We start from the raw sequence: 16539 nt of genomic DNA, 5'->3' as shown, positions 1-16539 counted from the left end.
GATTAGCATTAAAAATGCATTCTTTGGCTAATACGTTGAAATCGTATTTTGCCGTGTTTTAATCTACATACTTATTACAAAATTGACCATTCTCTATATATTTGTACAGTACTGTATGTAGTCACCTATCCAAGTGTTCCAACAAGGTTTTAATTTTTTAAATTAGTTTTTAAAATTTGTTTGAGCATGTCCCAAAATAAAGATGCCAATTCTGTCCTATTACTGAAGATCTTTTCCCAATCTACTGTTACCCCGTTGGTTTTTCACATGAAATCTTTTTTTTTTTTCCTGTAGTTTGACTTTTCCTGTTTGAGGGTTTTTCCTTTGTTTCTAAGCAATATTCAATTCTATAGATTTCCTATGCCTCTACATTTTGCAGTTAATTGTTTAATCAATATGGAATTCATTTTGGCGAAGTTAGAATGATTTTTTCCAAATTGCTAACTATGCATCAAAATTATTTATTGAATAATCTTTCCTTCCCCACTGATTTCTGATGACTTCTTTATGATTTACCAAATTATTTATGCGAGGGTCTGCTTTTGAACTGTCCTGGTTCCCTTACCTACTTCCTCATCTTCTGCCAGCATCACTGTGTTTTAATTACGAAGACTTCACTAGGCACTTTAATATCTGGTAGTGCAATATACTATAATATCCAACAGATCTAACACCCTCCTCCTACAGCCATTTCCAGAATTCTCCTGAGGTTCTCATCTACTTATTTTTCCATATAGACTGATAATCATCTTGTGAAATTTTAAAAATCTTGGTGGGACTTTGAAAAGAATGCCATTAGACTCGTGAACTGATTTCAGAAGTATCCAAATCCTTTGTTTGTTTGTTTGTTTGTTTAAAGATTTTACTTATCTATTTACTTTAGAGAGAGAGAGAGAGAGAGAGCATGCAAGACAGAAGTAGGGGTAGGGTCAGTGGGAGAGGGAGAGAGAGCATCTCAGGCAAACACCACACCCAGCATGGAGCCTATCGTGGGCCTTACTCTCAATACCCTGAGATCATGACCTGAGCCGAAATCAAGGGTTGGATACGTAACCTACAGAGCCACCCATGTGCCCCTCCAAATCCTTAGTTTTTTTATCTTACCATCTAAAAGTAATCTCTTTAAGTCTTCTTGATCTATAACTGAGTGATCTGTAAGGATAATTTTATCCTTTTCCTTATAATATTTATTCTCTAAAGTTAAAGTTACTACTTTCATAGCTTTCTACATTGGCTTTTTGTTTTGATCTCAGCCATATCCAATAATACCTTTACTGGGGCCCCCCAAAAGTCTAATGACAGTGGGCTGTATGAACTCAATCTTATCATATGAAGGAATGGTCATGTTATATGCTCGTTTTTAAGCGGTTCGTAAAAATTAGAACTTGAATTGACTGAGTGTTCTTCTGGAACTAATGAGATTATCGCCTATGTTCACTTAAATAATTTATGTGACTCAAATGAAAATCTATGTATATGAAGCCACTCATATACATTCCTGCATTCCATAACCTACTTGGGTCTGGTGGAACATTCACAAACCCTATTGTTGAAACCCACTCACTAGAATTTTATCTGAAATTTTTACATTCCTGAGAGAGACTGGTATATAGCCTCCCTTTGGGGGCTTGCCAGATTTGTTATCAGGGTCATGTTTGCTTGAAAAAAGAATCTGGAAGTTTTCCATCTTTTTTCTAAAGCCTGGAACAGTTTATATAACACAGAAATTATCTGTTCTTGAAAGTTTAAAAGAACGTTCAAAGGCCTTTTATATTTTAAAATATTCCACCTGGCACAGGTTTCTCTGTGTGCATGCGCGTGTGTATGTGCATTCATGCACGCCTGTGTCCATGTGGACATTCCCGTGTTTGTAGACACTTCAAATGACACTGCAAGATATTGATCTCTAATGGAAAAGGGAACAGTTTTAGTATAATTTACTGCCTTCCTTTCCCCCATGAAAAGGAAGTAAATGCCCAAGAGGATAAAGTGCTAAGAACCCATTTTCCCAGGCTTTCATTCTGAGAGCCTCCTTTTTAGAGGCCCAAAAGGGAGGCTACAGATGGTGGTCAGGGAATACTGAATGCTGACCTAGCCACACTTCATTGAAGCTGACCGAATTTGGCATCCATAACTTTACCACTGACATTTGGATCTAGGAAACCCAAGATCTGAAAAGAGGAGGAGATCACCAGTCTACCTAGGTCACCTTGAATTCTGTGGTAAATGTTTTCCAACTTTGTAATCCCCCAAGCCACCTACAGGACGCTGTATGTGTTCCACGGCAATAATTCTAAGGTTTTCTTTACTTACTGCAGGGCTCCTGGACTAACGACCCTGTAAACACTTCAAGGGAGCCACAAATAAAGATTCAGAATTATTATGGACAGGAAATTTGTGTCTGGTCGTCTGTCACCACCCCCCGCAACTAAAATCGTATGTTGAAATCCAAGCCCCCAATCTGATAGCATTAGGAGGCGGGGCCTCTGGTAATCAACTGGGTTAAGATGAGTCACAAGGGTGGAGCCCCCCTGATGGGATTAGTGTCCTAAGAAGAAGAAGAGTCTCCAAAGCTTCCTCTTTTCACAAGGGCACAAAGAAGAGGTCAAGTGAGCACACAGCAAGATGGTGGCCGCCTACAAGCCAACATTAAGAGGTCTCAAAATGAAACCCGCCTTGCCAACACCTTGATCTTAGACTTCCCAGCCTTCAGAACTGTGAGAAATAAATTTCTATTTTAAGCCACCCAGTCTGTGGTATTTTCTTATGGCAGCCCAAGCTGACTAAAGCAAGAGGGTTGTGGTAATGTCTGTCCAAAAGAACACTGAGCTGTAACTATACACACAGAATAGCCTGCTGTAGAGAGAGAGAGAGAGACACCCGAATAGAAGCAAGCGGTAAGGAGTCCGAGTGAAGATGGAGTGTCTGTTGGAACAGGCAAGGACTGTGCTGTAGGAGCGTATGTGAGAATATCAACAGGACTCAAACAGTGACACTGTGCCCCACAATGAGGCTGTCAACAGGGCAGCAACTGCATGCGTGGTGTGTTGCAGAACGGTCTGCTTTTTCCTGAGAAAGACACATCTTAGTTCATGTCCCTGTTCACAGAGGATCCGTGAAATGTTAGAAGTCAATGACACACCAGGATTAGGTCACCTTTTGTCAGTCACGGCGATGAGCATTCAGGTAGCCTGGCAGGAAGGCATGGACCTCAAGACCCTCTTAGGCACTACGATCCCATAATTCCATTCAGGATTTCGCAAAGGCATGCAAGCAGTTTTCTCTCCCCCTCAACAATGACAGAGAAGTTGCTTTCACACCAGTCATGGCCTCAAACGGAAGCTTAATCCCTGGCTGGAAGGCAAAACATGTTTGTGGCAAAATCAAGCAAGCATGTGAAGTGAAGCAGAATGAGGAATGTTTTATTACTGTTTGGGATGCCAGGGGTGGTTGGGAGTATGTGTGGGGTTTTTTCATGATGCCAGAAGACATCTTAAAAAGTCATATTCTGTTGGCAGCTCCGAGATGTAATTGTTACTACAAGTACTACCGCTTACCAGCCACTGACTAAGGCACACATTGATTTTCTCACAAGCACCCTTTCCTTTCCTGGGGCTTTTCACCCAATTAAGTTCTCTCTTTCTCTCCCTTACTCCTTCCCTCCCTCCCTCTGTGTGAGTGTGTGTGTGTGTGTGTGTGTGTGTGTGTGTGTGTGCTTTCCCACACACAGAGGCATATACCACACAACTGAAGGCCAAATCCAACTGAACAGATTTATCATTTTTAGGGTCAAATTATGGAAAAAGAAACACTGTTGATACAGTTAGGTATTGCAAGATTTTCTACAACTATTTGTTGTAGAAATGCAACTACAACTACAAGAATTACACTAACAATTCTAAGTTAATGACTTGAGAGGAAACAGTTCCTTCTTTAAATTGGATTGGATTCATCAAGACTTGTATACAAGGGAATTTCTCCTCCTTTAAGTCAGATAAAGACATGACTTAAGAGAATGCCTAGGCTTTAAGAGAATCTTCAGAAAAGTAGGCTCTCCCCCGCTCCACTGCACATTAAGTAAATAACTCCCCATCTCCCCAGTGCTTGCTACCCATAGATTGTAGCTCAGGCCCCAAATATGATGTAGTTTTATAGGTAATATCAGGAAAAAATGTTCCTTTCTTGTATGATAATCGTGGTAATGTTAGATATTTTGAAACAGCCACTAAGGATGGCAAAATCAGAAGTTGGTAGCCCTAAGCGAATCCCTTCCAATTTTTTTTTTTTTGACAGTTTCTTCAACCAAGTGATCTATGTATGAGAACCACTTGTCTGAACCAAGGAATTTAGGGTCAATCATTTAGTTGTTACTAGCTGCCATCTAGTTATCACAATGGTGACCATCCTCAGGGCCAACAAACAACCCATAGAAAATTTAAGGCTTATTTTAGTCAAATGCAAGGAAGAGAGTATGAAAATTTGAAAGGTCTATAAACTTGTGGTCTATAAGTTCCTGGTTGTTCTGGAAGTCTTTCCTCTGCAGGCCCCTCACTGCACCCTATCCACCCCTCATTCGAAACACAGGTGCTAAAGCTTGAGGGTACCACTAATCTGGGAACCCCCAAATTAAGACAATTCACCCTGAAATTCTGAGAGGTTGGCCTTATGGTACTAAAGGCTTTAGAGAACAATTCACAGCATTTTGTTACAGCATTGGTTCAGTTAAATTCAACTGAAATAAACGCCTGAGACTAGCTTCTTGCTACTGTAGCATCTCACCCAATCCAAGTGATCCTAAAATCCATCTACCCAGAGAAGCCAAATGGCATGGTTGGTTTGGGAAGCCAAAGCTGAGGAGGGTCACTTGTTCCCTCTAGAACCTCCATACTGAGAACAAAGGCAAAAAAAATCAGCTGGGATACATCATGACAGGCCTTCAACGATTATAAAACTTTTCAAGTAAGAATATATTAATAAGTGACTGTAAAACGAAAATCTCTTTTTTTCCAGGGATTCTATCTACCCTTAACTTAACTGTATGAAACCTAAAATTTTCTTTTTTTAGATTTCCCCGAAAATGATTTCCAAAATAAAAACCATTCTGGTGGGAAAAAAAAATCCATAAACAGTAAATTTTTTAATACCTTTATTTACCTCATCTCTAAGTAATCAGTGACAAATAACGTATTTGTTGTGAAAAGAGTTAATTTCCTAGATTAAATGTGCACATAAACACATAAATGTGACAATATTTTTGAGATACAGGATGCTAATAAAGGTAACATTTATTGGGCTAGCTACTGGGACACTGGGTTACTTTACTTGGACTACCTCGGTTAATCCTTACAACAAACCTATGAAGTCAATGCTATTCTCACTCCCATTTTAAAGATAAGGTTTAAATGATGAGACTTTTAATGTAATTTAATCTCCACTAACCCAGAATTTGAGTTCAGTGTTTACTCTGGCTATACAAAGGCTGAATAAGCATATGAGAAATTAAGCAGAATTGTAGAAAGCATGGTTAACCTACCAGAAGAGTCTGTTTTCAGACATACTGGAAAGCAGATGCTAATTGCAAGCCTTCCAACAAGAATGGTTTGGAAAGCTTCTGTCTGAAACAACTGCCATGAAATGCTTGAAGATTCGGACTTTCGCTAGTTAAAAGCAGGTTTCCTGTCACTGTTACATCCAAATTAGTAAGGTTTCTACAGATGATACAGTATACTGAACGTCAGCAGCCATTCTCCCAGCACCCATCTCCCTTTTCCAGTGCTACTCAGTTCTGTCCCCCCCACCTGTCCTCCCAGCCCTAGTGCTAGGGAAAGGTTATGCATGCCCCCACAGAGGGATAGACCAATCAGAAAAACCTGCCGCCCCTGCCAATCAACAGACTGTCTACTGTTCACCTGTCTACTGGGATTGGCTGAGGAATGAGCATGTGGCTAATTCCCACCAATGAAATGCCAGGGTTGGCTTGCAGGGGATGAAATTCTGGAAAAGCTACTTTCTCAGTCTTTTTTAGGAGTTACTGGCAAGGATGCTTCTTTCCTTCTGGTCAGAGGGACTTGACTTAACTATGAGCCCAGGAACTTCCGCAGCCATTCTGCCTCCCTGAGGTTGAATGGACATCACAGAAGAGTGACAGAGAGAGGGAAAGAAACTGGATGGTTGATGTCATGTTGAGTTGCTATTTCACATCCACAATGCAGTCCACCCCATCCCTGAACTTTGCAGGTACAAGAGCCAATTAATTAATTTCCTGTGCGGTGGGAGCCCCTTTGAGTTGGGTTTTACGATGGTCACAACCCCAGAGGATCCAAAATGATAAATGAGAAAAAGCACTAATTCACAGCTTTCTCCCCATGTGCTTGGATTTTACTTGACACTGCTTCTTAACTGTTTCAGGTGGCTTTGTGTTGGTTTTCTCCTTAAAATGTAACAGGTTTTCAAGACATACTTTCAAGAATTCATGAGTGGCCTTAGGCAAGTCACTTGACTTTCCTGGGTCTTCCCAACTGTAAAAAGGAAGAAGTTTGACTAGAGGATTTCTGTTGCTCTTCCCAGCCCTCACAGCCAACAGTTCTATATGGCTGACCTAATAACGCAGTTTCATTTACTCCACTAAACAAAAACCCCTCTTTGGATAGAAACATCCAATATAATCCAAGCAATTTGCATCTCTTGCTTGGTCAGCTATTTTCCACTTGCATCCCTATATCCCCCCTTCTGCAGTCAGTTCTGTGCCCCCCAAGAGGGTCTTGATCTCTATGGACAGCATCAGTCTGGCTCCCTGCCTTCTAGCTTCTGGCTGAGTTTGCCTAATGGGAGGGGCCACGAGGAGATGGGAGGACTGACAAGGGAGTTCAATGAGGATATTTATTCTCTTGGCTCCTTCCCAGCTGTGTCACTGAAGGTTGACTACATCCTTCCACCAGACAGAGCCTTTCCATGGAGCTTCTCTTTCCAGTTCTAATAACCAATCCTTCCCTCTTGCTTTCAGGACCAGGCATGGTAACAGCTCCCTGATACCGCTAGCCTCAGGATACTTCAACATCCTGTGCTTGGTTCTCTTAACCCTGCCTATACCTACAGTCCCTTCAGAAGAGTCTTTTGGATGACACCACCTGTTTCTTACTGGATCCCCAAGACACGATGGCTTAAAAATTAAAATCAAGCACAACAAAAAAGAAACAGAAGCAATCAACTTTGAGTCTCACTAAGAGAGATGAAAAGTGTGGCCCTTGCCAAGAAAAACAACCTGCACATACCAAGAGAATCCAGTTTGACACCCACCACCCTCCTTTCTCTGCTGTCACTGAGAATTGTGGGAAGTGGCTATCCCTTGCTATGCCAGGGTTTAAACATTAAAAAAAAAAAAATCTCTTTATATACAAACTTATTGACCCTTCAGACAACTTCTGTGTGGAACCTGGCAGGGGAATCCCAGCTATGTGTCCATTTTCTACGGGGGCAAACTAAGCCTGGAAGAGAATACAGGGCTATAGCTGATTAAAAAAACAAACACGCAAACAAACAAAAACACTAGAAATGTCCCAGGGCCAGTTCAAAGTCTCCTTGGTTCAAGAATCTGCCTCCTACAGGCTCTGGTGGCTTTCTCAGAGCAGCCCTCTGTACTACAGTTCTCCAGAGAGGTCTAATTCCCCCTGAACACATCCAGAGCTACCATTCATGAATGTCTTTTGGCTCCTTCACTGTTCACAACTCTGCAAAGTCAAGTGACACAAGGCACAAGGCCCTCGGCCCCATTCCACATGATGCTGAATGCCACTAAGTGAATCCACAACGGCCGACCATTTCCCAAAGAAAGTTTTCCAGAAATCTATGGGTGACCAGGCCCACAGTATCCTTCCTCCCCTTCTTGGGGCATTTTCCATTCCATGGATATCCAAGGAATGCTTTCAAGGACCCCTTCATCACAAAACACTTCAGAGCAGCTACCTGTTTCAGGATTAAGAAGCTTAATCGTTCAGGATTGTCCTGCTTCCATGTCTTCCTCCTTCAGCATCCGCCAGAGCCAGGGCCTGTAGGAGTGACCCAAAAAGCACATTCAGGATATTCAGCTTGAACATGGGAAAGATTGTATCGATCAGGAGGAGAGACTGGAGCAGCCAAGGATGGAGCCCTGAAGAATCCAACAGCAGATGGACTGGCCCAGGAGGAGGCCCCTGAAAGGCTGCTGAGGAAGCCCAAGGGAGAGGAGAATATAGAAGAGAAAGACACCCAACGCCATTCCAGTTCCTCAGGCCTGAAACCCAGGAGTCCCCTTAACTCCCCTCTTTCCCTCACACTCCACCTCCACACCATCAACCAGCAAATGATGTCAGCTGATTCTTCAAGACACATCCAGACTCACCCCTTCTCATTCATTCCATTGCCACCACTTTGGTCCAAGCCAGCAGTTTCGCTCCTTGGATTATTGCAATGACTTCCTTACTTGTCGTCTCCCTACTTCCACCCTTGCTTGCCTTTCTAGAATCTACCTATGATGGGGATTGAATCGTATTATGGCTTGGACTGCATCTCCCCCAAATTCCTTTGTTAAAGTCCTAACCCCCAATACCTCAGAATATGACCTTATTTGGAATAGGGTCATTGCGGATGTAATTAGCTGTTGAGATAAGGTCATCCTGGAGTAGGGTGGTCTCTAACCAGTACAACTGGCGTTGGTATAAAAAGGGGAAATTAGGAAGCAGGCACTCACATGGGGAGTACTGGGGAGTATGCTGCTGTGTGAAGATGGGAGTTCCACTGCCACAAGCCCAGGAGCTACCAGAAGCTGGGAGGGGGGCCTGGAACAGATCCTTCCCTAGGGCTTTCAGAGGGCGGGAGACCCTGCCGACACTTTGAGCTCAGACTTCTGGCCTCCAGAACTGTGAGAAAATATACTTCTGTTGTGTAAGTGTTATAAAATACACTTCTGTTATCTGGTAATATTCTGTTATTACCCAGTTTGTGGTACGTTTTTATGGCAGCCCGAGCTGATGAATACACCATGCTCCCCACAACAGCCTCAGTGATCATTTAAAAATCACTCTTCTGTTCAGAAGACTCCTACAGTGTTTCATCTCTCTCAAAATAAAAGACAAAATTCTTGAAATGACCTTCAGGGCCCACATGACCTGGTCCAGCCTCTTCCTTGACCTTTTCTTCTACTCTGCCCTTCTTCAGTTTCCTTTAGCCAGAATGGCTTCCTCAAACACCCCAAGCAAGCTCCTCCCTCAAGACCTTTGCCCTTGCTCTCCCCTCTGCCCAGAACACTCTTCTTCCAGGGCATCCTTTACTTTCTTCAGGTTCTGGTGACAATGTCCCTTTCTCAATGAGACCCTCCCCCACAATCCCATACCCTTCCTATCACCCTTCCTCACTGTGTTTTTTGTTGTAGCATTTATCAGCACCTGACATTTGTTTATATTTTTTGCCTTCTTCCCTCACACTGGTCTTCAAACTCCCTACAAATAAGGGGCATGGTATTACGATATGTCCCAGAGTCTGGAACATGTTGGTGCTCAAGAAATAGTTGCGGAGAGATTTATTTGTGGAATGAAAGAAGCCAAGAGAAGTGAGAGGTGCAAAAAGGAGGAAGTTGTCCAGTGTCAAAAGTAGCAATGAATCCAGAAAGATAAAGAGTGAAGGGTCCGTTGGGTATGGCAATATGGAGGTCACAGGTGACCTAACAGGGGGCAGGTTCCTGTGGAAGGCAGGAGCCCTCTGCAGCAAATCCAACCAGGTCCCTCCCCTGGGCCCCGCACACCTCCCACAGGTAGAAAACATACGGAGTTGGCTGTGTCAACTAACGAGCAAAACCTGACGGCAGATTCTTTCCAGACAACTGTCTCTTAGGGGAGGAGAAAAAGTAATGAGAACTAGAGAGGGTGAAGGTTTTTGAGGTTTGGCTTCAGCCAACTGATGGAAGGTCGTAAGGTCCCAGAAGCTACAGGAGATGGGGAGGATTCAGGCACAGGAAGAAGGTTCTCTCTGGCCAGGAGAAGGGAAGCGTTCATCTCTGAGTGAAAGGAAATCAGGCTGGGACGAGCCCCAGTGTCAGTACCCACAAGGAAGTGGAGGCAGGAACCTGAGTCGGCTTAAGACTACGCTGTTTGGAACTTGTCAATGGATAAACGAAGCCAGGTTGTGTCCTGAGTGAAGAAGGGCAGAGAGGAAGGAGCTCAACAGGGGGTATGGTGTGAAACACCCCACCAAGGGGAATCATGTAGGTGACAGGACAGCCCTAAAACCGGGGGCCTCCTTAAATTTTATGCCTCAGTGTCTCACTAGCCTCCCCCAGTGGCAACCTGACTGGGGTTGGAGGGCCCAGCAGTACTGAGGGCCCAGCTGAAACCAGAAGCCATGGTTTCACAGAGGCATAATCCACAGGGCTGTGGGGGTTCTGGACAGGCCCCCAGCAGCCTGGATTAGAAAAGCCTTCCCCAGACTGAATCTGGAGGCCCCCAAAGGCTCCCAGAGTGAGCCCCTGGAGAGTCCTCAGAACACTCCCCTGCTGCCTCCCCACAGGTCACAAACTGGGCCTCGCCCCCACAGGAGGACTCATACTCTGCTGAGCACTGACCACAACGTGTGTGCCAGCCGCCACACAAGCCAAACCCTCACACGACTGTCCCGTGAAGTGTTTTTGGCCTCCACACACAGACGATGAAACAGAGATTCAAGAAATAAAGTAACCTGCACAAGGTCACATGGGCAGCAAGGGGCAGAGCTGGGGCTTAACGCCTTCCATTTCTCTGTCTTCCCTTCTATATTCATGTCACTACCTTCATCCAAGCCCTCAAAGTTTCCCCTCCTAAAATTCAACAGGATAAATGTGTTCTTACTCGCCCCCTGGCGTTCCCCGGCATTTCCAGGGCAGCCAGCCAGGTGAGCCTTCTTACACCACGGTGTTTACCTAGCCTGGTCCTGTTCAGCTGGCTTTGGCAGCTCTCGATATGCGAAAATGGCCAACTCCAGAGCCATATTCCTTGGGATCCTTCAGGAATACTTCTTCAGTCTTGTTTCCCACAGGCACCCTCCACTCCACCCCACTGGCTATGCCCCTCCCCTTTCCATGCCCCTCAGGCCCCAGGGCCCCACACATTTCTCCCCCTGCAGCCCCGCCCCTCTCAACCCACCAGCTCTTGGCCCTCTCCTGCAGCCCACTGAGCGACACCACCCCGGCTTCCTAACCCTCCCGGCTCTTCTGAGTTCACTGCATTTCCCTTCCATGTAGACTGCAAATCCCTTGAGGGTGAGTGATACTTGAGTTAAAAATGCTTGGAATTGCCCACTGTTCAACGCAGGGACTCTTGGCTGGTAAACATTGCTTGATCTACAAACAATGCTGATGTAGCTCAGATGATACAGCTGCAGAAGTTTTTCAGAAAATAGAAGAGAACAGGAATGGGCAAGGGACGGGACACACAGCCATCTTCAAGTTTCTGGAAGCGTACTGATTGTTCCTTTGCAGGAGCACCCAGAGTCTGGCATCCTGTAAGAGCTATCCCAATGAGAAGGAGGGTACTAGATTTAGCTCCCCCTCCTCCTCCTTCCCACATATTTGAGGTCCTGGCATCCTTCCTTAGCTACCCCTTCACATGCTTTCACAGACACAGATAGCTATCCTCTCTTCTTCCCTCTTCAAGGGAAGAGCTTGAGATGTGAGAAATCCAGCTCAGCAGGGTTTGTGGTGACCAGAGGAATGGTCAGAAGTAGAAAAAAGGACACTCCATTTCTGAGGAATTGGGAGTTGGCCCTAACCCACTTCAGTCATCAGCCACGGACCACACATAATTCTGGGCTTTGTGGGGCTACAAGGGGAAGATGAGTGGGAAAGATCAAAGTCAGCAGAACACTCAAGGACCATCAAATCACACCCCAGACCGAGAGAATGGGCAGCCCCTGAGTAACAAGAGAAACAGGGGTCAAGGTGATGCTATCCACAAAGAAGCCCAATAAGATATCAAGATCTCCTTAAACCAGTGGAACCAAAGGTGCAGCAGGGTCCTCATGGACCTCTGGAGTCAGGCTGGGATCCAATCCTGACCTGGTCATCCAGGGGCTGGCCAATCTTGGGCTGGTCCCTTAACCTCTCTGAGCCTGGTTCTGCATGAGCTACCATGAGGCCTAAATGCAACACACGTACAGAAACATCTAGCACACTGCCTAGCTTTATATAAGGGGCCCGATAAATGTTGCCCCCCTCCTTCCTCCCAGCCTTCAAACCTCCCAGTTGTCAACCCTGGATAATGAGAACAAGAACAGAAGCTACCGAGCGCTTCCCAGAGAGAAGGTCTGCAAAGAAAGATGGCAACCGTCAGCAAAAGGAAGGAGAACAAAGGGGCCACCCCACGGCCTCTAAGAGAGAAGCACCGGACCTCTGTGAACACCCGGGTTTCAAAACACAACAAAGCTTCGAGCCTCAGACCATACCCAAACAGGAAGTTTGTGACAAACTTAGAAAACACACAGGCACTACTGAAGGAGGTAGCACATCTCTCCACAAAGATAAAAACCAGCCCCTCACGGGGGTCCGCGGAAAATAAAAGGAGTGCGCCCGCTTGGTGTTCCCAACGCACAAAACTCTCTCTGGGCATCAGGGAGCACCCTGCCCCGTGCTCCCCCCTCACCTCAAACACATGGCCCAAAGCACATGCAGCTGCTCTGGTTTTGCCAAAGCCGGGGTCTGGCAACTGCTCCCCACTCTCTGTCCTTCCCCCCGCCCCCACAAGCATCGGGGACAGTGGGCACCCTGAACAGCCATGGGGGGCGGGGGACTTAGGTGTGTGGGGTCACTTTTCAGTCGGGAGAAGGGAGCACAGGAAGAGGAAGTGATATGCGGAGGTGCCTGGCCTGTGTATGTTCCAGCAGGCCCACTGGCACTTCGTGCTGGGGTCATCAGGCTGCCGTTTTTCCTCCTCTGAAATGATGCCTGGCACAAACCTTTGCATTGGCACCGTTCACACTGGTGCGGGCACTACAGCCTCCGTTCATGTGTCTGTAAGTGCAGGCAAATAGGGACACGCCTAACGGCCACCGTTGAAGGCCCATGTCCCCACCTAGATAGAGTGCAAACCAGGAGGTCTCTTCCCTATGGTTCACCATCCCCTAGCCCCCTGCAGGGAGCCTTGCTACCAGTCCACATGCTTGGTGAGTGCACTCCAGAAAATACTGGATAAATTAATAAGCATACCAATGCCATTTCTGCTACTCACCCCCTCCCAGGCTGTGTGCCTCTCATCTTGATACACCCTCAGCAGACAGGTCCCCGGTTCCAGCCCTCCCGGGTGCAAGTGTAAACTCGGTCCTCACTGCCCACCTCCCCTACTTGGCACCTCTCACAGCGGTTTCCCCACCTCCCCAAGTTAGGTTCCTTAAAAAAAAAAAAATGACTCATTTAGGAAGGGACAAAACCAGAAACTTCAACGGTACAGATAAAACAGCATCAAATCTCTTTAAACATCCCCTACTCCATGTAGAAATTAGGTCTGATAAAGACTCCCCAAACTGGACCTCTTAATTCGGAACTTAGGGTATATACAATTCTTCTAGTGAAAACATTTCCAGTAATGTCTCCTCTCTGAACTTTTCAAAGTCTCCTTCTTCTTCTTCTTTTTTTTGGTTAAGATTTATTTATACACTCTAGAGAGGGGAGGGGCAGGGGGAGAGGGAGAGAGAAACTTTAGCAGACTCCTCGCTGAGCCCGACACAGGACTTAATCTCACAACCCTGACATCGTGACCTGAGCTGAAACCAAGAATTGGACGCTTGACCGACTGCACCATCCAGGCGCCCCCACATCTTCTTTATACATGGAGGTGGACTCAGGCTTCTAGTTGGTAGCTTTTTCAAAATGAAAGAATGAGAAAGAGAAGTCCATGCTCTCAATTCCTGATGCAAAAAGTAATTATTTGTTGGTTCCCTATGTTTATGATTCCAACTCATTGGACAAAGGATGTTGGCATTATATCCCTGGCCTACTCAGAATTATGGGGAGTGTTTCTTTTTTTTTTTTTTTTAAGATTTTATTTATTTATTTGACAGACAGAGATCACAAGTAGGCAGAGAGGCAGGCAGAGAGGGAGAGGGAGAAGCAGGCTCCCCACCGAGCAGAGAGCCCGATTCAGGGCTCCATCCTAGGACCCTGGGATCATGACCTGAGCCAAAGGCAGAGGCTTTAACCCACTGAGCCACCCAGGCGCCCCATGGGGAGTGTTTCTTAAATAGTAAAACTTCTTGGTAGGTAACAAGTTTACAACATCGGTGCACAGTGTTTGAAAGGAATAAAATTATATAATACCAGACACAGAACTGTAACATTTTTGTGCTACAATGTGCGATTAGGAGAATTCTACCCCAGGGATATTCAACGTTAGCTGCATTAAAAAAATTCCTAGGCCTACCACCAAAGATTCAGGCACCTTTGGGCTGGAGTAGGGCTCTGACATGGGGTATTTTTTTAAGTTCCTTCATGATTTTAATGTGCATCCAGGACTGAGAACCACCAATCGACTATAGATAAGAAAGCTGAGATCTGGACAAATTAGGGTACAATCCAAGACGGCCTAGCCAAAGACAAAAGCAGAACAATATCTGACAGTTAGGATTCCCCAACCAGTTCTCCAGTCTCACTCAGATTCTTAGCAGTCAAAGATTTGTTTAAAACTTTTTTTTTTTTTTTTTTTTTTTTTAGTTTGGGGGTCTAACACAGACTTGCTGACTTTTTGTTTTGTCAGCCAAGGGTATTTTTATAAATATCCACCAATTACTGTCACTGCTTCCTGACAGGTCTCTTGCTCATCTGCATTCCTGCCACCCTCCCTACCCCAATCCCCGCCCAGGAGGTAAGATTTGATAGTGTCTGGCCCCTGCCTCGGTCTCCCTCACCTCCACTCACCCTGCTCCTCACCGACATCCATGTGACAAATCCAAACAGAAGACAGGCCTCAAAAATTCGGCATCTCCTCTTTCCCCTAACTCCCCAGTACCGATTTCTGAAAGCCCCTTCACTAACTACAAACTACTTCCCAGTCCCTCCAAACCCACCCTTCACTTTCCTCCTGACACGTGACGGCTAATATTTGCACAAGTTACAACAACCAATATTTCCAGTTTGTTATTTCATGTATATTGTCCCTTCTATCTTGTTCCCTAATCAGGGATATCCTGGAAACTTCTAAAGAGGAACAGAATTAGGGGTGAGGAGGGGAGAGCAAGGGGAGTTCTCTTTATCCCCTTCAGTTTTAATTTGGGGCAAGCATTTTATTTATTTTTAATGGGACAAATCTCTCTCTCTCACACACACACACACACACACTCACACACCAGGTTACAAAATATATCTACAAATACCATCTAAGTGGTTTGCTTCCACTCTGTAAATACAGAAAATCACCTGGGAAGTTTCCCTACGCAAGTTCGAAATGTAAATGGTATCTGGGTGGCAGGATTATGGGTGACATTAATTTCAGTTCCCTTTCTTCTTTGCTTATCTTTATTGTATTTTATTTATGTAATGAAGGAATAATGAACATTTAAAACCTGAACCAAAGCATTATCTGATCTCTGAAACCTACACAGCATTGAGAAGCAAAGTGCCAGAGCAGGTCCCAATCTGGTACGTAGAAAATCTCCTTCTTGTAAAACGAAAGCTGTCTCTCCAGGACCGGGCCCACCGCTGTCACTGACCTCAAGCCACACCCAGGCCCTGCCAGTCCCCAAGAACAGATACAGAAAAGGAGCCTCAGCCCAGCTGGAGCCGTCTGGCCTCCTCAGCTTCATCTCCCCCTTCTCCCTGAATTTCAGCCCCAGGGATTGGTCGTCTCGCCTGAGGGTCTCCTCTGGTCCCTGCTTCTGAGCTTGCACTTCGGCTTCGTCACCCACCCGTACTGATTTCCTTCCTGAGTCTCTGCCAAGGCGACCAGTCATGCCCACTCCAAGGAACAATCAAAGCCACAACGTATAGATCCGGAGCCCAGAAACACTTCAGATGGAGTGTAAACTATGGACTTCTCCACAGTCCCCACTGTCCCTACTAACAAGTCTGTGAAGGGGGATGAGAGAGTCTTCCAGGCAGAAAGAACAAGGAGCTCAAAGGCCTGGAGATCGGCGGAGGTGTGGTGTGTTCAGTAAAGGAAGGGGCATTTAGGATGTCTGGAGCATCTCCTAGCATGTCCAGGACTCAGTAGAGAGAAAAATCCAAAGAAACTCATCATCAAAAGGTAAGAGCTAGCAAAGAGAGGCCCTTTGGGTTTTTATCCTTCCAAATGCTTGACCACAATTCACCCTACCTCTTCCAGTGTCTAGTTGGGTCTAGGCCAACAGGAGTGGGTGGAAAAATAGGAATAGAGAAAAAAGAAATGAGATTAAGCAACACCATATGGAGGAAAACTGAGGTCCTCCCAGTGCAACATCAAATCTTCCTAAGTGGCTCTGGGTGATTCTTATGGCGTGTGGGGGACATGGTGCTTCAGCCTCTCCTGAGGTCAGCCCCAAAGATGAAGGATGTTTGCTAATTATTCAAACTTC

At 45.4% G+C, this 16539-nt stretch overlaps 1 protein-coding gene across 20 annotated transcripts in view; it reads right to left on the bottom strand.

The window, feature by feature from the left end:
- Window positions 1–16539, bottom strand: part of TRERF1 (transcriptional regulating factor 1) — a 196929-nt gene that overhangs the window by 109672 nt on the left and 70718 nt on the right. For 13 of the 20 annotated variants that reach the window (XM_047733631.1, XM_047733633.1, XM_047733632.1 and 10 more), the window contains one exon: window positions 7963–8045. The exons of the other annotated variants lie outside the window; for them this stretch is intronic. The gene's annotated coding sequence lies outside the window, so the exon portion shown is untranslated. The remainder of the gene's footprint in view (window positions 1–7962; window positions 8046–16539) is intronic. 20 annotated transcript variants of the gene reach the window in all.

This window comes from Lutra lutra, chromosome 6 (genome assembly GCF_902655055.1).
Source record: "Lutra lutra chromosome 6, mLutLut1.2, whole genome shotgun sequence".
NCBI lineage: Eukaryota > Metazoa > Chordata > Mammalia > Carnivora > Mustelidae > Lutra > Lutra lutra.
The sequence above is the reverse complement of the archived record's forward strand: the minus strand, read 5'-3'. Positions and strand labels throughout refer to the sequence as shown.